This window comes from Tasmannia lanceolata, unplaced genomic scaffold, assembly GCF_043159265.1.
Source record: "Tasmannia lanceolata isolate RefF3 unplaced genomic scaffold, GAP_Taslan_0.1 ptg000015l, whole genome shotgun sequence".
NCBI lineage: Eukaryota > Viridiplantae > Streptophyta > Magnoliopsida > Canellales > Winteraceae > Tasmannia > Tasmannia lanceolata.
The window spans coordinates 26,136,527-26,151,263 of NW_027518692.1; the positions used below are offsets into that span (position 1 = coordinate 26,136,527).

The 14,737-nt window shown below is 38.2% G+C and overlaps 1 long non-coding RNA gene and 1 pseudogene across 1 annotated transcript; both read left to right on the top strand.

Annotated features, from left to right (window-relative positions):
* Positions 1 to 4,901: 4,901 nt before the first annotated feature.
* Positions 4,902 to 7,681, top strand: LOC143891891 (autophagy-related protein 18f-like; annotated as a pseudogene).
* Positions 7,682 to 9,244: 1,563 nt separating this feature from the next.
* Positions 9,245 to 14,453, top strand: LOC143846268 (uncharacterized). The gene is made up of 3 exons (XR_013234728.1): positions 9,245 to 9,311; positions 13,666 to 13,735; positions 14,382 to 14,453. It is a non-coding gene; the product is annotated as an uncharacterized LOC143846268 (long non-coding RNA).
* The last annotated feature ends 284 nt before the right edge of the window (positions 14,454 to 14,737 follow it).

Here is a 14,737-nt window from a genome sequence, read left to right on the forward strand (position 1 = left end):
TAAAAAAACCACATTATAAACCAGGGGCATTTTTTTTTATGAGTTTGAACTACGTTATGACCTGATCCCCATCTCTTCAGGGGTACGTAGGCAGTTTGATTAATTCAGATTCGGTCAACCTTGGGGATAAAAGCTAAATCATTCCCCTTTTAAAATTTTGAAGCTTAAAAGCTAAACCATTCTTTGTAAACCCCAAAGCGAACTACGCGGATCTGATCCTCCATTTTTGGGGTACGTAGGTAGTCTGGCAAGACCAGATTCGGTCCAAATCGTTTGAACTTTTGATATCTAACCCTTTTGAACCCAAGCCCACCTAGAAAGTCCTTCTGGTGAAACAAGCAAAGGTTCAAGGCGAATGAAAAAAAAACAGAAAGAAAAGAAAAGAACGAGAGTCTGAAGACCCGTTAGGTTGAAAATCCGAAAGGGCGGCCTAGAGAAAAGTGAGAACCATTTTCTTGCTAAGTCTACAACCAAAGGAGTTGGCTTATGCAAAGTGAGGGTAGCGGTCTGATAGATTGAAAACTCAAGAAGGCAATCTAGTCAGAGGCAAGGATTTTTCATAAATAGTGAGCTAATGAGATAAAGGAAGAGTTCCTCAGTTATGAAGAATTCCAAAATTCGAGTGCGAGTAGTGCAAGCAAGAGTTGAGACAAGTGGTATGTTAGACCGAAAACATGGAAGAACAATAGTTGTGACTTCTTGGGAAGAGTGAAATTGAAAAGATGGAGAAACAATCACTACACAGGACAGGATCTTGGAATCCGAGTAGTGTCAGTGAGACTTACTTTGATATCTTTCTAAACTAGGGGCATTAAGACTAAAAATCTGAAAGGGGTAATAACCATGACAAAAATCCTGATGGAGGAAATTAGTGCCTCTTGACATGGTTTTCGAAATTATTTTATGGGTGGCTAGCCTTACCATAACAAAATAACACATCAGATCTAAGGGTGAATCGAAATGAGTCAAGTCCCTTGAATAATCTGCATCTTCGTTGTTGAGTTCTTAGAAGTCTGTTTTTCATTGATATTCATTTTCTTCTAAAGTCCATAGTGTATGGCACTGGAAAAAGCGGGTGTATACCTTCTGAAATGCGAAGAAAATTCAAAGTAGATCCTGGTTTATGAATCAAGGAAGAGGCAAGTCACATTTTGTTCAAACTTGTCAGAGACATCAAAGCCTCAAACATTGAGCAAAAGGAAGAATGTTTACATTTAGCCTTTGTGGAGATGGTTTTACCACCATACCAAAGAAAGAACACATGCAAACTCAAATTTTTCCTACATACCTTGGTTCTGCCTTCTTAAGACCTTGTCATGGAAGCACATCATACTAGGGGCATCTTTTATGACTTGCGTCATAAAAGATATTAAACAATGATAATTGGGATATCTATTCTTACCAAATAGAGACGACAGAAGCTTGAACACTCTTAAAGTTGAATTCTTTGATTAAATTGTTTCTTTTGGAGTCAAAGTTTCAGAAACTTCAATTCCCAGCGGAGTCTAGAACCTACTCTTACAATCTTCAAACCTCAGCAAAATGCTTCTCACATGTTAAAGAGTCATTACCCAAAAAAAAAATCTCATCAATCTATTTGAGTTTTGCTTTTAGCAAAGATCATGCACTCTTAGTTACTCTCGACAAGAGATAACTAATCCATTAGTTGAAATCAATCAAAGTTGTTAAATTTTTCAATCACTTTACAATTTTTAATATGGATAGAAATTGATAGCTCCGTGCTTCGGAGTCTACCTTTTCTTTCATCATTTTGAATTTTTTTTAATCAGAATAGAAATTGACAGTTCCGTACTTTGGAGTTTGCCATTTCTTCCATCTTTTGAGTTTTTAATAATGATAGAAATTGACAGCTATGTGCTTCGGAGTTAGCTTTTTCTTCCATCTTTTGAGTTTTTAGTAAGGATAGAAACTGATGGTTCTGTGCTTCGGAGTCTGGTTTTTTTTTCCTTCCATCGTTTTTTAGAAGTTTTAAATAAAGCAGAAAATTACTGGAGTTCGTATTGTGCGGTTTGGTCTTTTTCTTCAGTTTTCGAAAAAAAAAAAAAAACTCTTTAAGCGTTTAGTTTGTACTTGCTTTGGTAAAGACTCTTTGAGTGTTTGGTTTATACGTGTTTTGGTAAATTTTCAAAAAAAAAAAAAAAAAAAAAAAAAAACTCTCTGAGTGTTTAGTTTTATACTTGTTTTAGTGAAGTTTTTTATACAACGATATAAAAAAAAAAAAAAAAACTCTTTGAGTGTTTGGTTTTGTACTTGTATGGAGCTGGTTTATGCGGCACTATATAAATCAAGGATGATCCGTAATGTGTCGCTACCTAACTGGTTAGGAGTCAGGCATATCTGCGAAGAGGTTCATATGAAAATGGTTTGTGCAGAATCCTATGAATCTGGATTTACATGGGGCTGGTTTATGCGGCACCATATAAATCTTAGGTGATTCGCTACCTTGAAAGAGAGGAGTCAGAGTTACCTTGATAGCTAAACAAATGGATTTTCAGCAATGGTCTGTATAGCTATCACCCTGGTCTTTGACCTAATTGATAATAAATAAATAAAAAAAACACTCTTTGAGTGTTTGGTTTTGTGTTTTGTTTTGGTATATCTGTGAAGGGTTCATATGGAACTGGTTTATGCAGAACCATACGAATCTGGATTTACCTAGAGCTGGTTTATGTGGCACTATATTTTGTTTTGGAAAAGGTTTTGATATCTCATATATAAAAAAAACTCTTTGAGTGTTTGGTTTTGTGTTTTGTTTCGGTATATCTGAGAAAGGTTCATATGGAACTGGTTTATGCAGAACCATACGAATCTGGATTTACTTAGAGCTGGTTTATGTGGCACTATATTTTGTTTTGGAAAAGGTTTTGATATCTCATATATAAAAAAAAAACTCTTTGAGTGTTTGGTTTTGTGTTTTGTTTCGGTATATCTGTGAAAGGTTCATATGGATCTGGTTTTTGCAGAACCGTACGAATCTTGATTTTTATGAAGCTGGTTTATGCAGCACCCCACTTTTGAAAAGAAAATCTTCGGATGTTTGGTTTTGTAATATCTGTGAAGGATTCATATGGATCTGGTTTTGCAGAACCGTACGAATCTGGATTTTTATGAAGCTGGTTTATGCAGCACCCCACTTTTGAAAAGAAAATCTTCGGATGTTTGGTTTTGTAATATCTGTGAATGATTCATATGGATCTGGTTTTTGCAAAACCGTACGAATCTGGATTTTTATGAAGCTGGTTTATGCAGCACCCCACTTTTGAAAAGAAAATCTTTGGATGTTTGGTTTTGTAATATCTGTGAAGGGTTCATATGGATCTGGTTTTTGCGGAACCATAAGAATCTGGATTTGTAAGGAGCTGGTTTATGCAGCATCGCATAGTAAAAAAAAAAAAACTCTTTTAGTGTTTGGTTTTATGCTTGTTTTTGAATATCTGTGAAAGGTTCATATGGATCTGGTTTGTCCAGAACCATACGAATTTGGATTTCCATGGAGCTGGTTTATGCGGCACCATATAAAAAAAAATTCTTTGAGTGTTTGGATTTTATATTTGTTTTGAGAAGGTCTTGATATAAAAATCTTAGAGTGTTTGTGATTTGTGTTTGTTTGTTTAGTTGAGTCATGAGCGTTAGAGAGAGGCTATCTCTTTGAGATGTCATGGTTACTTTTTTTTGAAGGGTTAGTGAGAGATCACTTCCCTATTTGCTTTGAGTCTTGTAGTGTCTTTTTGTTGTTTTACTTTTGTGGATATTATCTTTGAACCAAAAAACCCAAAAATTACTTTGTTTTGTTTTCGGGTCGATCAAAATGAGTTGTCAGTTCGGCTTTGGCATTCACGCGACAAGCACGCTCTGCCAAAGAGGGGCATCTGTAGACACCCCATTTTGACCGGACCCAAGTTCGTGTCGTTTGGGCAAAGCCTCGTCAAATCAGTGAGCTGGGGTCCCAAATTGAACCTCGGGGTAGCTTAAGGTCTCACCGTGGCTCCTACAAAATTTCGTTGAAATCCGAATTGATTTGCCTTGCGAACGAGCCTCGAGAACATCGTAGTATAAGTGTATATGGGGGTTGAATTAATCGAGGTAGGGGCTGTCCATGGGAGAAAAAGAGATAAAAATATCATTTTCATATAAAAGGGGGGTAGATTGTCCCGATTGAGCTTGAGCCAAGTTCGTGCGCCAATTGGATTTTGTGCGCCCATTAATTTGGGGGGTGCCAATATCAGCAGTCCAGTTTTTTTTAAATATATATAAAAGAAAAATTAACGAGAGAAAGGGAGGACTGTTCATTTCTCGCAGAGAGAGAGAGATCCGGATCTCACAGCTTTTCCGATCAAGGTCTGAGCATTTCCGGCCAGATCCCGATCTTATTCCGGTCGATTTCTCTTCTCAAGTTTGTATAGATCTCATTTTTCTCAAAGAAAAGAGAGCGAATCTGTGAGAAAGCTTCTACCATCCGATCATCTTCTCCGGCATGTCTTGCCGGAATCCGGCAATTAGATCCCTTCTTCGATCTTTATTTCTACTCAAGATCCGCTTTAGCTCCTTCTCCTTCTTCTTGTCCGGCTAGAATTTAACCGGATTTTGATCGTTGTTCTAGGTTCCGATTTTCATTAAACCTATCTTTTCTGATTCAAACCCTAAATCAAATTTCCAAACTCTAAACTTCAGATCCGTCACTTGTTCGTCATTAGAAACCTTAGATCCATATCTGTTTAGTCATAGGAGCTCAAATCTGGTTGTTTTAATCAAAGTCTTGGACAATATCAGTTTGGTTTTCATCATCGGATCTGAATTTATAGAGGAATAAGCATTCATTGAAAAAGGAAAAGGGGATCTGGAAGTTTACTTTGAAGCAAGAAGAGCAAAGAGGATCGGACATGTTTTCAGGTTTAGTGGTGGAATGTTCTTCAAGGCCTCAAAAGAAAGCAACATCACACAACATGAAGACTAGGCCTAGAAAGAGTCAACCTTGGGATATAAAGTGCAGGCCTACTGTTTATGCACCCTTTTCTATTCTCCCACCTGATTGGACTCTCATCCAACGTGTATACCGGGTCCTTAAAGTTCATGTATATCAACTGTTTGATGAAATGCCACAGCCAATGACTAGATGGGAATACCCAGCTTTTGAGCTTCTCATGCACTTCCCAATGCTCAAAAGTTAATATGAAGAGGGTGTCCTTCGACAAGTTCTTTTGCTGGGTTATAAGTTCGGTTTCCAAGTTTGGGATGTTGAGGAGGCTGATGATGTGCGTGAGCTGGTATCAAGACTTGATGGCCCTGTTTCTTTTTTGCCAATGCAATGTAAACCACTACCATTAAAGAGATCAGACGATAAATTTGCAAATGTTCGTCCATTGCTGCTTGTCGCTGGAGATGAAAATCTTTCTGGTGGTGGTAATATTCAAGATGGGTTTGACTCTTCCTGCAATGGGAGTTCCACTAATTTCCACGAGCCGGAAAATGGTCACTTTATGCCTACAATTGTTCGATTTTATTCGTTGAGGTCACACTCTTATGTCCACGTCCTAAATTCCAGAATAGCTGTATACTCAATAAGGTGCAGCCCCCGAGTTGTGGCTATTTCCCAATCAGCTCAGATACATTGCTTTGATGCTGCAACACTGGAGAGAGAATACACCATTCTTACTTATCCTGTAGTCTCATGTTGCCTTGGTTCCGGAGGTATAGGCTATGGACCACTTGCTGTGGGCCCCAGATGGTTGGCTTATACAGGAAGTCCAGTTCCTATTTCAAGTACTGGCCGTGTCAGTCCACAACATTTGACTCGTGCTACAAGTGTATCCACTTCTCCCGCAAACGGGAACCTGGTTGCACACTATGCAAACGAGTCAAGCAAGCAACTTGCTGTTGGTATTGTGACCCTTGGCGATATGGGATACAAGAAGTTGTCTAAGTACTGCTCAGAGCTTCTACCCGATTGCAAGAATTCTATGAGACCTGGGACTACTGGTTGGAAAACAAATGGGACCATTAACGGACATTTTCCTGTCACAGAAAATGCTGGAATGGTCATTGTCAGAGACATAAGCAAATCTGTTGTTACTCAGTTTAGGGCTCGCAGAAGTCCTATTTCAGCATTATGCTTTGATCCTAGCGGGATCCTATTGGTGACTGCGTCAGTTCAGGGTCACAACATTAATGTTTTCCGGATTATGCCCTCTCCCCTTGGAAGCTCATCAGGATTTGACGCAACTGGATCTTATGTGCATCTTTATAGCCTGCAACGTGGCTTCACAAATGCGGTTATACAGGACATTAGTTTCAGTAATGACAGCCGATGGATTATGATTAGTTCCTCAGGGGGAACAAGTCATTTATTTGCAATATCCCCTCCCGGAGGGACCACAAACCTTCACAGTAGTGATGCTAGTTTTATCGATGGCAGCAGTGGGTTGGGCCTCACAACTATGACAACAGTTCGTTGGCCGACCTAGCACAGGTTCATCTAAGCCTAATCAACAAGGTCTTTGTGGTTCCTGTCCACCGGTCACACTATCTGCTGTGAGCAGAATAAAGAATGGGAATAATAGTTGGAGAGGCACCGTAAGTGGTGCAGCTGCAGCTGCAACAGGTAGGGTTAGTTCTCTTCATGGTGCTATTGCCTCAGCTTTCCATAATTGCAAGGGCAACGGTGCTTACCCAGATGCCAACTCATTGAAGACAAAGCAACACCTCTTGGTGTTCTCTCCTTCTGGCAGTATAATACAGTATATGCTGCATATTTGTACTGGGGGTGATATTGGGACTGCCATTTCTGGATTAAGCACCGCATTGTACGAAGCAAATCAAGATAATGATGGGGGCTTAGTTGTTGAGGCAGTTCAGAAATGGGATATTTGTCAGAGGCAGAACAGGAGAGAATGGGAAAATAATATGGACGTTTATGGTGAACATTCTAATGGCGACATCAATAAATTTTTCCCAAAAGGGATAAGAAAGGGGACTGGTATCTATCATAGTGATAGTGGACTGGTTAGAAATAGGAAGCATGGTACCGAGGAGAAACATCACTTGTATATTTCAGAGGCTGAGTTGCAGATGTATCCAGTTCAGGCCCCATTATGGGCAAAATCTGAGATATACTTTCGTGTGATGATGGATGGCATCAAAACAGATAGTGAAGATGTTCTGGAAGGGGAAGTAGAAATAGAAAGGGTCCCCACGCGGATGATTGAAGCTAGGTCAAAAGATCTGGTACCGGTCTCTCATTATCTTCAAACTCCCAAATTCCTGCAATCAAGGGTTACTGCTTTAGACAGCAATCGGAATGGGGTGTTGCTGCGTCAAAAGTCTTCACTCTCAGAAGATGGGAGGCTTTCACGCCGAAGCAGCTGTAGCTCTTTTGATGGTACGTCTAATGGTGTTGCAGTGGTGGCCGAGCTTCACAATACCATTCTTGATAATGGTTGGGGTGAACTTCAAGCGTCGATGGAATTGACTAAGGGATTTGTAAATAAAAGTGACAGCCCGAAATTAAAGTCTTCGCTCGTGTTTGTAAATAACAGAGAGAGCACAAAGATGGAAGCCCAGCTCGAGTTTGTAAATAACAGAGAAAGCCCAAAGATGGCGACCCACTTTGAGGATGATGATAATGATCCGGACTAAGATGTTTTGTAAATAATAGCACGGGCGATGAAGGCGCTAGCCTAAGCCCATCCTTAGGGGACTTGTTCAGTCCAAGTAGCATACCCCTCATTTGTATATAGGAGACTTGCCCAGTCTCATCAGATGTTTACATCATTGGCGTCTCGGAGACAAGCCTTGTCTCATATAGAGAGTTTCCCCTTTAGGAGGCTTACCTAGCCTCATGTTAGAATAACCCTTCCTCCTGGCGAGTCTTTGACTCAATTTTACCCTTTTTTTTAGTAGTGTTTTTAGTGAGTCTCTGACTCATTTGTGCTCCTTTCTTTAGTGTGTTGGTTAGGAGTTCGCCTTTAGCTTTGTTGTCATTCATTCTTGTTTGAGACTAACTCAGTCATATAGAGCCTTCCCTGCCTGGGATCTTAGATTGTTTTCTCTGTTCTTGGGACACTTCTTTACGTGTTGTGGTTCGTCTCTTTGAGACGCTTATTGTTTGTTCGGAGTTTCCCCTTTTGATTTAGGGCTTTGCCCTAGTTTGTGGTATTACTTGCGTGTCCCTTTAATATTGAAAACATTTAAAGGTTTAGAGTATTGGAAAAGCTTTAAAATCCAAAAACATTAGAAATTTAAAACTCAAAAACATTTGAAAACTTTAAAAATATCAAAAACATTTGAAAAACATTAAAAACCCTTAAATCATTTGGAGTGTTAGGTTTTAGTTAGGAGAGTTCGTTTCCGAACTACGTCGGCTTGATCCTCTTTCACGAGGTACGTAGTGCAGCTTGGGATCCATATCCCAAGTCCAGCCAAACTTTTTGTAAATAATGTTTTAAACCTTCTTCAAAAACCTTTAAAACCTTGTTTTCAAAAGATCTTCCTCTAGAGTTAGGAGTTTCTTTTTTATAAGGTGTTTGATTGTTTGTTTGTTGTGTGCTTGTTTTAGAGTTAGGGGTCTGTCCTAGAGTTATAGGAGCGCCTCCGTCCGGTCAGTTGGCGATTCACATCGCCGACTGATGACTAGGTCTTGGATACGTTAGTGATCCCATTGTTTTCCTTAGGAAACACAGCCTAGTTACACATAGGTTGTAGGAACCACTTGCATTAGCTTAGGGCTAATCTGCATTTAGTTAGGGCATATAGGGTGTCCTAAAATCTACAATTCATTGGAATCTAAATGATCGCTTAAGAAGCTTTAATAACTAGTCCGGTCTTTTAGGTCGTGTCTAGGATAGAGGTTTAGATGTCCTAGGCATCATAGCTTAGAATAGGCGCGAAGAACTACGTTGCCTTGATTCTCGTGGAGGCGGGGATACGTAGGCTTCTTTGGATGAACATCAGATCATCTAAGGACTCGGGCTTAAACATTAGAGTCTTAGGGTCTGTTGTTAGCACTTAGGGCTTGTGTTTGTATATCGATTTTTACATAGGATCATGATAGTTTGTGTTCATCTCCTTGCTTACTTACGTACTTAGCTATAGCATTTACCTGCTTATGTGTTTTACCTAGCTGCTTAGTTGTAGCTCTTACTTGCTTAGTTGTAGCTCTACCTGCTTAGCTGTAGTTCTCACATATTTAGCTGTAATTCTCTATCTTTATTAGGTTACTGATTATTATCTTTTACTATCATCTACTGATGTTTGCTCATTGCGCAGGTTTATCTTCTTAGCTGTAACACTTTACGGTATTTCTGCATTTTCTATCTGTCATTTACTGCTTTCTAGATGAGATGTGTTAGGATTTTATATTAGGCGCTATGTATTCGCCCCATTGTAGATAGGCGCTATGTGCACGCCGTAGGTTTTTATTTCATTATTCTATTATTTGCCTGGCATTTTTGTTTGTTCCTTATTTCATTTACTATTCATGATCAACTGCTAATTTTAGATTTCCTTTCCTGTACAGACTTATACCTGTAGCTGTAGCATGCATGTGTTCGTCTACCAGAACTTAGACACCTATTAGGCATGTCACTCATAACCTAGTTGTCATTAGGTGACATTTATTTCGGTTCTTTTGTGTGTGCTTATTTTCATCTCCGAGACATGCATGATTAGATAGACGTTTTCTCGGAGATGCGTGTTCCCATTTCATATGATTTTTGCTTGAAACTCTTCAAGGTTAATAATAAATGGCATAAGAGACCAAGTGTTCGCACTCGGGCGAATTGGGGGCGCTCTTCGGACCTTCTCCATTCGTCATCAGGCACGGACCTTCTGTATCTCTGGTTATCCATTGCAAACAGAGCATTTGTTTTGGTTCCATGGCGTGTCCATGGATGGCGACTCTGAGTTATATTTTCAGATATATCTTGGTTTCGAGCCCTGGCTCCGGATCAGGATGTATCTTTCTTTTTATGTCGCCACTCATGCTATGCTGTGAGGGTGGCATCCGTTTCGAGAGTTCCCTGGTAGAGCTCTCCTTCACATTGTGGAGATCTTTGAGGATCGCAGGAGGGATCTCGCGTCCCTCGGCACCGTCCTCAGGATCGGGGTCCACAGTCCACAAATCTGCCCATTTTTCCCTCAACTGTTAGATGGGTTAGGATGATCCTATGGGGCTGATTTTTTGTGGACACCCTATCTAGGTAAGGGCCTTTCAAATGAATGGTTTGGATCACCCCAAAAATGTGGGCCCCCACTTTTTTAACCCGACCGAGTAGATAAGCTTATCTACTTGACCGAGTACGCACACCTTTCCCTATATATATGAGAATAGAGTTCCTAAGGTGTCACCTCATATAGCTTATATGAGGTGGCGCTTAAAAACATAAGGGGCACACTTTGTTTGGATGATCCAAAGCATTCATTTGATAGGCCCTCGTATAGATAGGGTGTGCCCAAAAAATCAACTTCATAGGATCTTCCTAACCCTTCCATTTGTGGAGGTTGAAATAAATGGGTATAAACCTCCATAAATCTGCCCATTTTTAACCTCCATAAATGGAAGGGTTAGGATGATCCTATGGACCTGATTTTTTGTAGGCACCATATCCATCTAAGAGCCTTTCAAATGAATGGTTTGGATCACCCAAAAAATGTGGACCCCTTATGTTTTGTGAGCGCCACCTCATATAAGCTATATGAGGTGACACCTTAGGAACTCTATTCTCTCTCTCTCTCTCTCTCTCTCTCTATATATATATATATATATATATATAGGGCGATGATATTGTCACCCCCCCTGCGTACGCATTCGCCCCCCTTATTAATGCTTTTTGACGTCAAATCAAGCCAAAAGGGGAGCGAATGCGTAATTTAGGGGGGGTGACAATATCATCGCCCTATATATATATATATATATAGTTCTCATTTTGGTGTTACACTTGGTTTTTTGGTGGAGATCTACACAGACCCTTTGGCCGTGTATCTCCCAAGCTTCCTTACCTTTCTCTTATAATCATAACACACATAATCGATCCATCGAATTGGGCCAACAAGTGGTATCAAAGCCAGTATCAACAATATCCCATATATCTTGAGATCCATATAACACCTTCATTTGAATACTCCATTGATTGTAGTTCTTGCCGTTGAATCGAGGAAGTTGAAGTTGCAACATATTGCTGGAAGCCATGATCAACCTTCAAACTACGCTCTGATACCACTTTGTTGGATGAACAAGTGGTATCAAAGCGTACGGCGTGACCAGTGCAAGATTTCTTGCATATTTTATCTTATTTTTCCGAAAAACTTTTTTCTGTCAAAACATAGCTTATGATATACCAATTGAAAGATTTTTCTGTGTAGTTTCCAACAGAAAAAAAAAACGGATCGTTAATCGGAGTTTTCTACGAAGAGTTATTGTCAAAATAGTGGAGGTGTTTCAAAGTGGACTGTTTTTCAATATTCGAATTTTCAAGAGAAGAAATTTTCTTCAAATGATTTCGGTTGGAAAGTTATCTATTTTAAAGGTTTTTTGGATTATTATGGTCTATATTTTAAAGGTTTAAGAGAGATGATTTGTTTAAGGATGTTGTTAGAATAGAGAACGATTCTCTTCTCTATATCTACTTATGGTGTTTTCATTTAATGGGTGGTGCAAAATTTTTGGTGTGAGAAAGAGAATGATCATCTTCTCTTATTCTTAAAATTGAAAAAGGCAAGTGTCCTCTGTTGTGTTTCGGGAAAGAGAACGAATTTCTCTTATTGTCCTGATTAGTGTTGGGAAAAAGAACAATTTTTTCCTTTATCCCTTTGGCGTTGCATAAAGGCAACGATAACAATTTTTGCTTATGCAATTGCACCATTAAAACCATTGTTGTGAAAGCTCCGTTCAAAGCATTTCTAATGGAAGCTTCAAAAAAGTTGAAGCTAAAACCTCATGTTTATGCTGTTTGGAAAGAAGGACCGGCCCACAAACCCATTTTCAAAGCCTCGGTTGAAGTTGGTATGCATGGAATTTTCAATAAATTTTTTGGAAATGTGGAAAGCACAAAGAAAGAAGCTGACAAAAGTGTAGGACATGTCGCCGTTCATTTCTTGCCTGCGGCATGCTACCCTATCGTTTTCGTGGATGCTAATCATCGTAACCTAATGGAAGAAAAAGAACGTGTGGCAGATTTGAAGAATCAGATTGAGTTGCTTGAAGACTACATTGCTATGTTGAAGATTAAGATTTCATCAAGTTCAGATGATGATCGTGTTGATGAAGATTATAAAATATTCAGGAATTTGATTTAAGGAGGGGTGTTGGAAATAGGAAATCAAAAACTAGAAACAATGTAACTAGAACATTAACTCCCAAAGAGTGAATTCCAATATAGGAATACCAATGGGTGCTTGAAAGCTTCATCTATATCTACTATAATAAGCTGGATGGAAAAGCCCAAGCTTTTTTGAATTTTTTGAAAAATCTATGGAATTTACACCTCACTTTTTTTGACTTTTTCTAACAAAGACACCCATTCAACTCACATATTTTCAATCCTACCCCTCCTTTATGTTTTTTAACAAAAGCACCCATTCAACCCACATATTTTCAATCCTACCCCCTTCTTTATGCTTTTTAACAATAGCACCCATTCAACCCACATATTTTCAATCCTACCCCCTCCTTCATGCTTTTTAACAAAGGCACCCATTAAACCGACATAATTTCAATCATAATCCCCTCATTTGTTAAAAAGCATTAGAAAATATTTTTAGAAAAATATAAAAAGCATATATTTTTAGAAAAAGTATATGATACTTTATTTATTTATTTTTAGCTACATTTTTTCTACATATTTTTTAAATAACATTTTTTCGTATCATATACTTTTTTTTTGCCGTGTCGTGCATATTTTTATTTTTTTACACAAAAATTAATTACGAAATTTTGTATCATATACTTTTTTTGCCGAGTCGTGCATATTTTTATTTTTTTTACACAAAAATTAATTACGAAATTTTGTATCATATACTTTTTTTCCGCCGTATCGTGCATTTTTTTTTTCCAGAAAAAGTAATTAGAAAACTCATTCTTTTGCATTTTTTCATTACTTTGTATGTGGTTATGCATACTTTTTTGCTTATTGTTTCTACATATATTTAACTAATTTTTTTTTTTGTTATTATAGTCTCTTTTTTTTTGCCGCGTCGTGCATTGCACGTCGGGTATCACACTCATTTTTTTGGCCTTGTCGTGCATCGCAAGTCGTGGTTAAAAATATTGTTTCTACATATTTTTAACTAATTTTTTTCTTGGTATCATAGCCTTTTTTTTTTGGCAGTGTCGTGCATCGCACGTCGGGTATTACTAGTACTTATATATAAAGCTGAATGTGGTAAGCTTAGGTTGTACCACGTGGCAGTTTCCTATGTCAATGCGCAAAAGAGTCATACACGTTTTCGATCCGAGTAATGACCATAATGCACTAAAGACTTTTACACGTACGTGGCAGTTTCCTATTCAACTAATGAGAGCGCAATAGGGTCTTACACGTTTCTATTAAACCGGGAGTAAAGTCCCTTTAATTTACCTCTTTATATACACCGAATGTAACAAGTAATAATACCGTTGCTAATACCGTTGTTCCTGTTTTATCCTTTCTGCAGCTAAACTGAAGAGGAAGAGCAGCTTTCACCCATGGATTTTGAAAGTTTCCGCAATGTTTCTGTTTCTGTGGTGTACTTGGTTTCCATCCATGTCACTTTGTCTTATTTAATTTGCATCCATGTTGGTTCCTTATTTAGGAATTCTCACAATATTGATTATCATTCTATGGACATGCTGCCACCTCGCATTCAGATCAGTTTTAAATTTTAATCTCATCTTCTTCTTTTTTTTTCTCCTTTGTTGCTAATTAAGCATATGTAACTAAGGAAACATATCCTAGGTCAAACGACTGCAAATTTACAGTTTTAAAAAGTATGACCAACGACCTAGATTCAATGGAGAATTTTTGTCATGACCACAACCAAATTGGTGTGGTCTTGGGCTATAGCATGTCCCTGATGGGGCTTACCAGGTCAAAAAAACCTGCATCACATGCATATTGTCTCTCTACTGTTATGATTAGAACCATTGATCTATTGGGGCTGATATCTTAAAATCTCCGAGAAGACAAATATTAGGCGTATCTTTTCTTGAACTTGCTCCGTCATTGAGAAGAGATTAGAGCATGAAAAATGAAAGAGTTGATTCTTTTTAAGCATTTAAAATGTGTTTTAATCTAATTTGTAGCTCTCACTTCAATTTAGAGCATGAAAAATAATGAGTTGATTTCTTAGTCCATTTAAAATGTGTGACCTTTTGTTACTGTTACATCAAGTTTTAGGGTTATTTTATTGGCAAAGAGTAATAATGTACAACAGGCGAGGAAAGTTTCTTATTAATTTGGAGACTATTGGGTATGTTTTTTAATGTATTTTCTTCCTTTATTTACAACTCATACACCTTCATTTGTGTGTGTTTTGTTGATTTAAATTGATTTCGATGCGGTTGAGTTATGATATCTGCAACTTATCTAATCTGTTTTCCTCAAGTTCTATTCTCTATAACATTTATTGACTTCCAATTATTTTTATTCTAATTATACATTTTATTGTTCCGACTCCTACGTATCTTTTTTTCCTCAAACTTGGTTGTTTATTATGATATTCATTTCTATTTTGGGTTTTAAGTTTT